Raw genomic sequence first — 12,791 nt, 5'->3', positions numbered from 1 at the left:
CCTAAGAAGACATCTTACCTGTGACCAGACCGTCCTGCCCCGTGGAGTCCCTGAAGGTAATGCACCGACACGACACCTGCAGGGCTTCACATCTGGCGTCACGAACAGGATAAGGACTAGACCTGTTAAGACAGGTGACCATGTGCCTGGGCGGTCCGCTTGAAAAATTGGAAGCGCCGCCATATTGCCACCATGAAAAGCGCGCTGAAAAACAACAGAAGCCCGGGCTGGAAGATGTTATCGCCCACGAAGAGGTGTGGCTACCCAGAGATCCCCTGCAGAGTCCTGACCTCGCAAGTGATGAGAGCGGAGGTGTGCAGAGACGGCGGGAAGGAAAGGAAGCCACACGCCTGCTGCTGGAAGAAGAGCTAAAGGAAGTGACAAGCCTGCTGCTGAAAGAGGGTCTGCAGAGCAGCGACGACGCAGAGAAGAGGGCGTTCACACGCAGCGATCCAGAGATGGGCTCCGCTGCCTGGTGGAACTGGGAGTTGGACCAGTGGTGTGAGAGGCTGGTGGCGAAGGTGCTGCAGCAGATCCGGGAAGCACGCACAGAACTCAGCAAGATGGTTGGAATCGCTCGGGCCCATGAGAAGTGGACAGCGAGGCAAGCGACGCGCGGAGCAGCGACCGCCCGAACACTGAAGATGCTGCTGAAGGGTGAGTCATCTGATGCCCCTGCCGGCGCGAGTGCCCCGACCCCCGCTGCCATGCCCGTGGTCCCAGGAGAGACGCCCGGCGCGGCGACGCTGAACCAGGCCGCAGCCATGCCAGGTGCGGCCCGCCAAGCCCAGGCCGTAGCTACGCCAGGCTTGGCCCGCCAAGATCCCGCTGCAGCAGCGATGCCCATCCACACCGCCGGAGTGATGCCAATCCACACCGCAGGATCAACGCCGATCCAGGCCGCAGCCACGCCAGGTGCGGCCCGCCAAGATCCCGCCGCAGGAGCGACGCCCATGCACACCACAGCAGCGACGCCCAGCCCGGCCTGTCCAGCTCAGGCCGCCGCAGTGATGCCCTGCTCGGCCAAACAAGACCCCGCCGCAGCGGCAACGCTAATCCACGCCGCAGGAGTGACGCTGACCCAGTCCGCCGCCATGCTAGGCCCGGCCTGCCAAGAACCGGTCACTGCAGTGACTCCAATCCACGCCGCCGCCATGCCAGGCGCGGCCCGCAAAGACCAGGCTGCCGCCATGCAGGGCGCGGCCCGCCAAGACAAGACCGCAAGGTCATCTACCCCGGCCTGTAAGGCCAGAGCAGACACCGCTCCCCAGCCCAAGGAATTGGACCTCCCGCTCACGCTGGGCAAGGACCCCGAATACTGGAAGCTGTAGGTTGATCTAGAGTCTCATTTCCCAAAGGAGATGGTAGACCGGTATCTGCTCCCTCCACATGCCCGCAGGAAGACTCCCGCAACATCCACGATAAAGAGTCCACCACCCTGGCCTGCTGATGAAAATCCATCCCCAGCGCTGCCGCAAGACTAGTGCTCAGAAGAAATAAGGGGGAGGGGAGGCCAGGAGGCTGAGGAGCTGACCCCAGAGCCAGAAATGCTGCCGTATTCCCGCTGGGATGAAGAGAGCCCAACACCCTCAAAAGAAGAACCTCTAGCCATCACCATACCAAGTATGTACGTGACCTGGGAGCCTGCGGTAAAGAGGAGCCCCACAACTAGAGCTTCACGCCGTGCCAGCGCAAGACGAGCCGCAACCCAGCAATCTCTTGACAGGTAATGTAACAGCTAAAGAACCTGACTACAGTCCAGCTGCTTCTATACCAATCCCAAAGTCTAGGGAAACAGCACAAGAGAAAAAGCCAAAAGAAATAATAAAACAAGAACAAGACAGAGAAAAAGAAACAGAAGATGAAGATAGAGAAAATGAAGACAAAAGCAAAGAACCCATTGATGAGACCACTACGGATGATGACAGAGATGTAGAAAGCAACAGGTGCCGCAGCCCTACAGGCCCAAGCCCGGGTGAAATGGAGGAGTAAAGAAATAAAGTCAAGTACAGTTGAAGTTACAATTTACAGTTCTGCAACGTTACAGAAAAAGTTCAAGCATGCGCCCACATGAACTTATGTGAAAAATTGCCACTTTGCACCAGGCTTTGTGCACTTTATCTATGAACCTTAAGGCTATGAACTGGCTATAGCCACAAACTCTCGCAGTGTATATAGTAACCCCAGAGGTACAACCACCAGAGCCAGCCTGTTTATGGGCCTGGCTCGCCTGTGACAAGGGAGCACGCCTGTTTATGGGGCCTGGCTCTCCACCACAAAGAGGGTACCTGGTCAGCACCAACTGTGGAGGCCGCCTCTACATCCTGCCAGAAGAGGCTCAAGGCGCGTCTCCACCAGGCCAGGTATACCCTGAAACCACCAGACCACGAAAGCCACTTCTACATCCTGCCAGAAGTGGCTGAAGACGCGGCCAACGGGAGAGGAAGATTGGAGGAAAGGTCTGGGGAAGAGGATGGCCCAGACCTGGTTGCTAAAAGGACCGGTGACCTGCCTCCTGAGAGGGTTTTGGGTGGGTTAACGGACTTGTGGGTGGAGGGTGGTGATGTATGGTACCTGGTGGTTTTATAATGTTTTAAATGTTTTAATGTTTTATGCATTTTAAAATGTTGTCTTGCAGCCCGAGGACGTGCTGGTGATAACTAAGGGGGAATGTGGCGCCCCTGACCTGGTCAGGCACCACTGAGTACTGCACCCATGCTGGGGGCAGTGCAATACAGGTAATCCAGAAGGCTGACCGAGGTGTGACTACACAGGCGCATAGTAATCAGGTCTCACACATGTACCTTTGGGAGGACTCCTGAGAGCTTCCAGGAGGGGGCGTGGCCTCCATGTCCACTCAAGGGGTGTGGTGGAGAGCCTGGTTGCTAGGTGGCGTAGGCGGGCACAAGGGGGGAAGAGGAAGGAGGAGGAGCAAGCAGTCTGAAGCAGAGTGTAGAGGAGAGAGGATCATGGAAGTGGAGCTCAGACAGGAGCAATCTAACAGCGCCCGCGCAGTGACTACTGACGGGGGAGATCGGTCACCTAGTAGTGCCACCCGAAATCCACCCAAGGCTAAAGAGAGAGCAAACGGGTGGCAGAGTAAGGGGACTGCTGGGGAGGTACCAGGCCTGCAAAGGGTAACAGGTCCCGGTGCAGAGATAGATTCATCTTTCTTCTGTAAAACCTGCTTGAGTGGGCATTTCAGAGCCTCAAGACGACACCACAGAGTCCGCAGCCACGTAGCAAAGAGAGGGCCCATAGTTCACAGGAGGCAAGCAGCCGGAGTGACCTGGTCCAGGCTACAAGCAAACGGGCCGAAATGAGGGGAGCAGCAACTTCCCTGGGTGACCCCCGTAGGGACTGCAAGTTGGGGTCATCATAAACAACAGAAGGGCTAGAGAAGGCGAGTCAGTAGCCACCCTCACAAGTCAGCCTGAAGGACACCTGGTTCCAGCCTGGTTCATCCCAGCTACGCCTGGGTTACTCACCCTGCCTCCTAATGTGAGTAAAATCCCTGAAAGACATTCTGCTTGTGTTTAAGTCATTCTGCGCCTTGTGGTGACACACACCTATACAGGGTCCTGGGGCTTGCCTCACTCTCGGGAGGCCACTACAACTGACTGAACCCACCATCAGCCCCAGGCATCCCTTAATCTGCAGTGGCGGTCACCCTGACCGCAATACCGAGAGTGGCGTCACGACAATCCTAAGAAGACATCTTACCTGTGACCAGACCGTCCCGCCACGTGGCGTCCCTGAAGGTAATGCACCGACACGACACCTGCGGGGCTTCACAGCCCCCTTGCTGAACGCTGCCTGGCTGGGGCCGAGCAATCAGTGCTGTATATCAGATGACTGATTCACTGGCACTGTGCAGATGGGAGTGCTGTATGCAGCTATGATCAGCCGCCGGCCAACCAGAGGCCAGCAGCAGATCATTGCAGTAGCTGTATACAGAGTTTGACTCTGCAGAGCGCCCTGGAATCTGTCACCTGATATAAAGCGCTGTCAGCTGCGGCCCTTGATGCTGTTTGTGGCGTGCAGGCCCCTTGCTGATCGTGGCCTCTGCAGGTGGCTGTGCAGTCAGCGTTTTATATCAGATAACAGATTCCCGGGCGCTCTGCAGAGCCGAGCTCTGTGTACATTTACGATCAGCCATCGGCCAATCAGAAGCCAGCAGCTGATCACTGAAGAAGCTGCATAGAGAGCGCGTCCCTGCACAGCGCCTGGAAATCAGTCCGCTGACTGAACAACCCCTGCACCAGCAGCAATCAGCAAGGAGGGGACTGCGGCTGCTAGAGGCAGGACACAGGGCACCAAGGGAACGAGGAAAGGTGAGAAGGATTTGTGTTTGTTTTTTTTGTGTGTGTGAAGAATGGCAGACTAGGGGGCAATTCTACAGGAGAGAGTACTGCTACAAGAAGAGGAGCCCAAGGGGACATTTCTACAGGATGAGCACAAGGAAAAGGGAAATTACTATATTATGGGGACAGGGTTGGGCACATTACTACAATATGGGGACAGGGATGGGCACATTACTATAGTATGGGGACAAGGATGGGCACATTACTACATTATATCTGCGGTGGATGTGAGGTCATTGTGCTGTCACAGATTAGAGAAGCAGGATCACTGCTCTGTACTACCAATGATTGGAAATACAGAGCAGTGATATCTCATCTGTGACAGCACAATCACCTCACATCCACCGCACATATAATGTAGCAATGTGCCCATCTTTGCTGGAGCGATAAGAGGTCAGTCCTGGGCAGACCACTGACAACCAATGAGTGTGCAGAGGGCGGGGCTGGACAGTGAGGCTGGGCGGTGCCAGCTATGATGGTGAGGTTTGGCATAGGAAGATGTCATGTTAGGTTGACCTGCATGTAAACAAAGTGTGCTGAGAATAAAGGCATAATTCAGGAGGAACAAAAGTTAGAAAACAATGTAGGGGTGTTTTATATAACAATAAAGCACAGATTAGCTTAAAAAATTTTTGGGCGTTTATGTCGGACAACTCCTTTAATGATTTTAATAGGTCATCAAAATCATATGGCCAGACAACCTCTTTACAATAAAACCTTTTATATTTGATACCTATGGTGGTCATGGCAGAATGGGTCCAAATATTGCCATGTATTTCCATTATTGTTTCATCATTGGTTAGTTGATTGTAAAATTCTGCAGCCGACCATTATCATCTTCATTACACCATTGGGGTTTGCAGTGCTTTTTTTGTAAAAAAATATTTGCCGGTACGCATCTCTGAGGTGAGGAGCCATGGGGGTTGCTGTCAGGCGCCGGTACGAGATTCAAGAGCAGGGAGGGGGTGCTGTCATGCTGTTGGGCGGCCGGGAGATCATATACACGGTTTACCTGTTGAGGCACTGGGCAGCGGAAAACGGCAGTCCCCATACAGTTCCGCCCCCCTGAATATAGTGCCGCCTGGGCAATCTGCTCAACTTGTCCAATGGATGGTGCGGCCCTGTTTCTCATTATTGAGTTTTGTAGTCTGTACGCTAATTTCAATCAAAAATTATGTAATTTAGATTTCAAAAGAAAAATAAAAAATGACTAATACTGTATAATCATTTTTTTCACTTGCAAAATATGGTTTTCGACTTACCTAGGCTGTATTCTATAAGAAACGCCAAATTTCAACCAAATTCATCAGCCACGATGTCTCAAGTTCGTTCTTTACTGTTTCTGGCAATGGCTGATCGCCGAACTCGAAGTATCCAAGAGTCAACGTACTTTGTTGGATCAAACAGCTTCAAAGGTGGCCCAACTAGCCTGACAAAAAGCAGCGAAGAAATAGTCTTTGTCAGCAACGATGCACGGGATGGTGTCGCGACCAGGTTCATTTGAGAAAATCCCCATTCGCATTCACTGGAGGTAATAGGAATGGTAATAGGAATGGTACAGAGTACATGTTGCAGTGTGGCACCATTTGGATCTACCCCCCCCATTCTCATGTTGATGTCACATGTACGGGCCCTTTCAGCTTTCTAAATCCTATAATTACATGTGTTACTCCCCCTTCATTATGTAATAATGTCCCTCATCCTGGTATATATAGTATTATTATTATTATTTATTATTATAGCGCCATCAATTCCATGGCGCTTTACATGTGAAAGGGGTATACATAATAGGGACAAGTACAATAATCATAAACAATACAAGGCACAGACTGGTAGGAGGTCCCTGCCCACGAGGGCTCACAGTCTACAAGGGATAGGTGAGGATACAGTAGGTGAGGGTAGAGCTGATTGTGCGGCGCTGTATCAGAGTGAGGGTTACGGCAGGTTGTAGGCTTGTTGGAAGAGGTGGGTCTTCAGGTTCCTTTTGCAGCTTGTCAAGGTAGGCGGGAGTCTGATGTGTTGTGGCAGAGCATTCCAGAGTATGGGGGAGGCACGGAAGAAATCTTGGATGCGATGGTGGGAAGAGGAGATAAGAGGGGAGTAGAGAAGGAGATCTTGTGAGGATCGAAGGTTACGGGCAGGTAAGTGCCGGGAGACTAGATCAGAGATGTTGGGAGGAAACAGGTTGTGGATGGCTTTGTAGGTCATAGTTAGGGTTTTGAACTGGTGTCGTTGTGCAATGCGAAGCCAATGAAGGGATTGGCAGAGAGGAGATGTCGGGGAGTAGCGGGGGGACAGGTGGATTTGCCGGGCAGCATAGTTTAGAATAGATTGTAGGGGTGCAAGACTATTAGAAGGGAGGCCACAGAGCAGGAGGTTGCAATAATCCAGGCGGGAGATAATAAGGGCATGTACTAGGGTTTTTGCAGCTTCTTGGGAAAGGAATGTTCGGATCCGGAAAATATTTTTGAGTTGGAGGCAGCAGGAGGTGAAGAGGGCTTGGATGTGTGGCTTGAAAGAGAGATCAGAGTCTAGGATTACTCCCAGGCAGCGAGCACGTGGGACCGGGGATAGTGGACAGCCATTGACATTGATGGATATGTCAGGTGGGGGAGTTGAGTGATGAGGAGGAAAGACAATGAATTCTGTTTTGTCCATGTTCAATTTTAAGAATCGAGCAGAAAAAAAGGATGAAATAGCAGACAGACATTGTGGGATTCTGGTTAGTAGGGAGGTGATGTCAGGTCCAGAGAGGTAGATCTGCGTATCAACAGCATAGAGATGATACTGAAAGACTCTATGAGCTGTCCCAGGCCAAAGGTTTAAATGGAAAACAGCAGGGGTCCAATAACTGAACCTTGGGGAACACCGACAGATAGGGGGCGAGATGAGGAAGTGGTGTGAGAGTGAGAGACGCTGAAAGTTTGGTCGGTTAAATATGAGGGGATCCAAGATAGCGCCAAGTCTGTGATGCCCAGAGACGAGAAAATTTGTAGTAGAAGGGAATGGTCTACTGTGTCAAAGGCAGAGGACAGATCCAGGAGGAGGAGGATAGAGTAGTGTCGCTTGGATTTTGCGGTTGGTAGGTTGTTAGTGACTTTGGTTAGGGCAGTTTCAGTGGAATGATGGGGTCGGAAGCCAGATTGTAATCGGTCAAAGAGGGAGCAGGAAGAGAGGTATGAGGACAGTTCAAGATGGGCATGCTGTTCCAGTAGTTTTGAGGCATAAGGGAGAGGTGATATGGGGCGATAGTTTGACACAGAGGAAGGGTCAAGGGAGGGCTTTTTGAGGATTGGTGTGATGGAGGCATGTTTAAAGTATGAAGGGAATACACCAGCTGTTAGTGATAGGTTGAAGAGATGGGTTAGGGTTGGAATGAAGACTGTGGTGAGATTGGGAATGAGGTGGGATGGGAGTGGATCAACCAGGCAGGTTGTGAGATGTGATCTTGAGAGTAGAGTGGAAAGATGGTTTTCCATCATGCTGGAGAAGCTGTATTTGGAGGAAGAAGGCTGAGTAGTTGTGAGGAGTGGCTGTGGTGATTGTGGGCCAAAGCTTGCTCTGATGTTGTCAATCTTCTGCTTGAAGAAAAAGGCAAAGTCTTCAGATGAGATGAGAAGAGAGGGAGGTGGTGCTGGGGGACGGAGGAGAGAGTTGAAAGTGTTGAATAGCTGTTTAGGGTTGTGGGATAGAGAGGATATGAGTAGAGATGAGCCACCCCACTAGAGTTCGAGTTCGGTTAGTCGAACGGAGGCTCCGTTTGGCAAACGTTCAACGAACATTCGACGAACCCCTTCGAACCCCATTGAAAACAATGGCAGGAAAACACAAACTCATAAAAACACATTATACATGTACACATACAGTTAATAAACTTTGCCATTGCCTGACGAAGCCTTCCGGTGAAACGCGCGTCGAGGCCCCGCCCCCACACTTGGTCTGCCTGACTTTCCCTGCTTTGGATATGACGCAAGGTAATATACCTTAGGCCGTTCATGCTGACTTCCATTGAGGGTATTATTTATGAGATCTTACAGATCTTGTTACTATCAGCTCCTTACTTTTCCCTCTGTGGCGGTTTTTGGGCTATTGTATTTTTGAACATTCACTTCATATTTATATAATAGCTTGCTAGCAGGCTTTTCTGCCATCTTGTGGCTAGTCCAGGTATCTTTGTGGGTTGTTTTCTGTGCAGGTGTTATGCCATCTTCTCCTGCCACCACTGTGCACTCCTGTATCACCTTGTATTTAATACATTTATTTTGTATTTAACTTGATATTTCCTGTGGTCCTTTTTTCATGTACCTCTTTCTTCATATTCTTCTACACCCTTATTGGGGTTACATCTTTTAGGTTTCATCACTTACAGGTCCCCGCGAGGCGTCCTGCACTCTGTCTCCCGCCGCTTTTCCTTCCGATAATCGCTGCGCCCTCCCGATAACCAGCACTGATGATAGGACCTTCCGTGACGTCAAAATAGCATGTGACCAGTCACATGTGTATTATCTCATTGGCTACAGACTGGTCACATGGCTAGACATCATGCTAGGTCCCGTCAGTGCATCTCTCTGGTACGCGGTGCTCATTTGAGCATTTCCGTGTACCGGCGAGATGCTCTGGCACATGGTCGGCTTCCCCGTTTCTGCATGTGGGCGCTCTTTACAGAGTCAGCCCACAAGCAAGGACTGGGTGCCAGAGCTGGTGAATTGCGGCACCGGGAATCACGTGATCGGAGCACCGTTGCTATAGTAACCGCCTGTCAGATTACTTTAGCAACGGTGGCAGCGGTGATGTCACCGCTTACAGCCCGCAGCCTCTGCTCACTCACTGAGTGATTAGACTGCACGGGGAGCAGCAGCGTCTTCCTCCCATGCAGTGCTGTCTAATGTAGCAGAGCTGCATGGGTTGAAGGAGAAAGAAGACAGAAGACCAGGATCGTGGAGGGATGAGAGGGAGTAATAAACATGGAGTCTCTAAGTGTGTCTGTGTATTCATTTCTATTAAAGTATTTTTTCTCTGTGTGGTGTCTTTTTTTTAACCCTTTATTGGAGATTCTTAATGGCCGGGTCAAACTTGCCTGACATTAAGAATCTCTGGCTTAATACTAGCTAGTAAAACAAAGCTAGTATTAACCCATTATTACCCAGCAAGCCACCCGGCTTCAGGGCTGCTGGAAGAGTTGCAAACAGCGCCAGATGATGGCGCTTCTATGAAAGCGCCATTTTCTGGGGTGGCTATGGACTGCAATTCGCAGCAGAGGGGCCCAGAAAGCTCGGGCCAACCTGTGCTGTGGATTCCAATCACCAGCTGCCTAGTTGTACCTGGCTGGACACAGAAATGGGGAGAAGCCCATGTCGATTTTTTTTTTAATTATTTCATGAATTTGATGAAATAATTAAAAAAAGGGCTTCCCTATATTTTTAGTTCCCAGCCGGGTACAAATAGGCAGCAGGGGGTTGGGGGCAGCCGTACCTGCCTGCTGTACCTGGCTAGCATACAAAAATATGGCGAAGCCCACGTCATTTTTTGGGGGGGCAAAGAACTCCTGCATACAGTCCTGGATGGCGTATGCTGAGCCTTGTAGTTCTGTAGCTGCTGTCTGCTCTCCTACATACACTAGTGAATGGAGCATGCTGAGCCTTGTAGTTCTGCCGCTTCTGTCTGCTCTGCTGCATACACTAGTGAATTGAGCATGCTGAGCCTTGTAGTTCTGCAGCTGCTGTCTGCTCTCCTCCATACAGACAGACAGCAGACATCAGCTGCAGAACTACAAGGCTCAGCATACTCCATCCAGGACTGTATGCAGGAGTTTTTTGCCCCCCAAAAAATTACATGGGCTTCGCCATGTTTTTGTATGCTAGCCAGGTACAGCAGGCAGCTACGGGCTGCCCCCAACCCCCAGCTGCCTATTTGTACCCGGCTGGGAACCAAAAATATAGGGAAGAGGTTTTTTTTAATTATTTCATGAAGATCATGAAATACTTTAAAAAAAAAATGACGTGGGCTTCGCCCAATTTTTGTGTCCAGCCAGGTACAACTAGGCAGCTGGAGATTGTAATCCGCAGCACAGGGTGCCCAAGCTTTCTGGGCACCCCTGCTGCGAATTTCAGTCCGGAGCTGCCCCAAAAAATGGCGCTTTCATAGAAGTGCCATCTCTGGCGCTGTGTCCAACTCTTCCAGCTGCCCTGGTGAAGGGTGGCTTGCTGGGTAATAATGGGGTTAGGGATAGCTGTATATTATCAACTGGCCCTAAGCCCGAAATTCATGGTGTCACGCCAATATTAGACATGGCCACCATGAATTTCTAGTACAGATAAAAAAAAACACAACACACAGAAAAATATTTTTATTAGAAATAAAACACAACACAATTAGTGACTCCATCTTTATTGAAATAAAGAACCCCCCTCCGCAGTGATCCTGGGTCAAGGGTCCCGCGCCGTCCAATCCAGATCCAATATCATCTGATAGGTTTGCTGGAAGGCAGAGCGATCAGATGATGTGTCAGGTTCAAGGGCCTGAATCTCATGACACAGCAGCTGATTGTATAAACGGCTTTTATACAATCAGCTGATGCATCTGTGCAAAAAAAAAACCTATACACTTCTGTGCAAACTCCTGTCCGACAGCAGCAGCTGATAGTTTAGCCGGCCGGGTGGTAAAAAGACGGCCTCACCGCTCGACTTTTAGTGTCAGCTGATGCCGTCAGGTGACTGCAAAAAGAGAGAGAGAGAGAGAAAAGAGAGAGAAAAGAGAAGACAGACGGCGAGAGACAGAGGGGGGAGAGAGAGAGGGGGGGGAAGAAAGAGAGAAGAGAGAGAAAGAAAAGGAGAAAAGAGGAGAGAAGAGAGAGAGGAGAGAGAGGGAGAGAGAGAGCGGGGAGATAGAGAAGAGAGAGAGGAGAGAGAGAGAAAGAGAGAAAAAGAGAGAAAGAGAGAGAACAAGAGAGAGAGAACAAGAGAGAGAACAAAAGAGAGAAAGAGAGAGAAGAGAGACAGGAGAGAGAGGAGAGAAGAGAGAGAGAAGAGAGAGGAGAGAGAGAAAAAGAGAGAAAAAGAGAGAGAGAAAGAGAGAGAAAAAGAGAGAAAGAACAAGAGAGAGAGAACAAGAGAGAGACAACAAGAGAGAGAAAGAGAGAGAAGAGAGAGAGGAGAGGAGAGAAGAGAGAGAGAAGAGAGAGAGGAGAGAGAGGAAAAAGAGAGAGAAAGAGAGCGAGAGAGTGAGAGAGAACAAGAGAGAGAGAGAATAAGAGAGAGAGAACAAAAGAGAGAAAGAGAGAGAAGAGAGAGAGGAGAGAGAGGAGAGACGAGAGAGAGAAAAGAGAGAGAAGAGAGAGGAGAGAGAGAGGAGAGAGAGAAAGAGAGAGAAAGAGAGAAAAAGAGAGAGAAAGAGAAAGAAAGAGAGAAAGCGAGAGAGAGAGAGAGAACAAGAAAGAGAGAAAACAAGAGAGATAAATTGAGAGAAGAGAGAGAAAGAGAGGGAAAAAGAGAGAAAGAAAGAAAGAGAGACAAAGAGAAAGAGAGAGAAGAGAGAAAGAGAAAGAGAGAACAAGAGAGAGAGAACAAGAGAGAGAAAGAGAGAGAAGAGAGAGAGAAGAGAGCGGAGAGAGGGGGGAAAGAGCAATGCAGCCTCATTCCGTGAACTGCTCCGATTTTAGAGGTGTGGCCCGCAGCTCACAGCTGATGTCCGGCTCCTCCCCTCAGTGCATAATTAAATTAAATTAAATTATAATTAAATAATAATTATTATTTAAAATGAAAAATAAATTAAATTCTTTACTGGGGCGCCCAGGACTTGAACTCATGAACGAATGCTCCCTAGGCAGTAGCTCTAACCATTGAGCCACTGCCTCTAATGAGCAACATAGGAAGATTTGGTTACCTTGACCTCTACATGGCAAAGTGAAGTCTCCGGTGACAGCGCGGCTCACTTCAGGTGCTGCATGGAGAGGACATAGAGCGCTTGTGTTCTACGGGGCTTCCTGTCATCTTCATGTAGCAGAGCTGACAGTGTCGTGTGGATTACTTCGGACCTGGATTGTTGTTTGGGGATTAATAAAGAGGTAAATGAGGTTTTTTTATCTTTTATTCCAAATTAAGGATTTTTCGCTGTGTGTGTTTCTTTACTTTCACTTACAGATTAATCATAGAAGGTATCTCGGGTAGACGCTTGTCATGATTACCCCGTTATTACCTCGATTGCCACTGCACCAGGGCAATTTGGGATGAGCTGGGTAGAGTCCCGGGACTGTCGCATCTAATGGATGCGGCAATTCCGGGCGGCTGCCTGCTGATATTGTTAGGGTGGTGGGCTCCCCATAACGTGGCGCTCCCCATCCTGACAATACCAGCCTCCAGCCATGTGCTTTATCCTGGCAGGTATCAAAATTGGTGGGAACCGCAATTTTTTTTTTTTAATTATTTATTT

This window comes from Anomaloglossus baeobatrachus, chromosome 9 (genome assembly GCF_048569485.1).
Source record: "Anomaloglossus baeobatrachus isolate aAnoBae1 chromosome 9, aAnoBae1.hap1, whole genome shotgun sequence".
Lineage (NCBI taxonomy): Eukaryota > Metazoa > Chordata > Amphibia > Anura > Aromobatidae > Anomaloglossus > Anomaloglossus baeobatrachus.
This window is presented reverse-complemented; position numbering follows the sequence as displayed.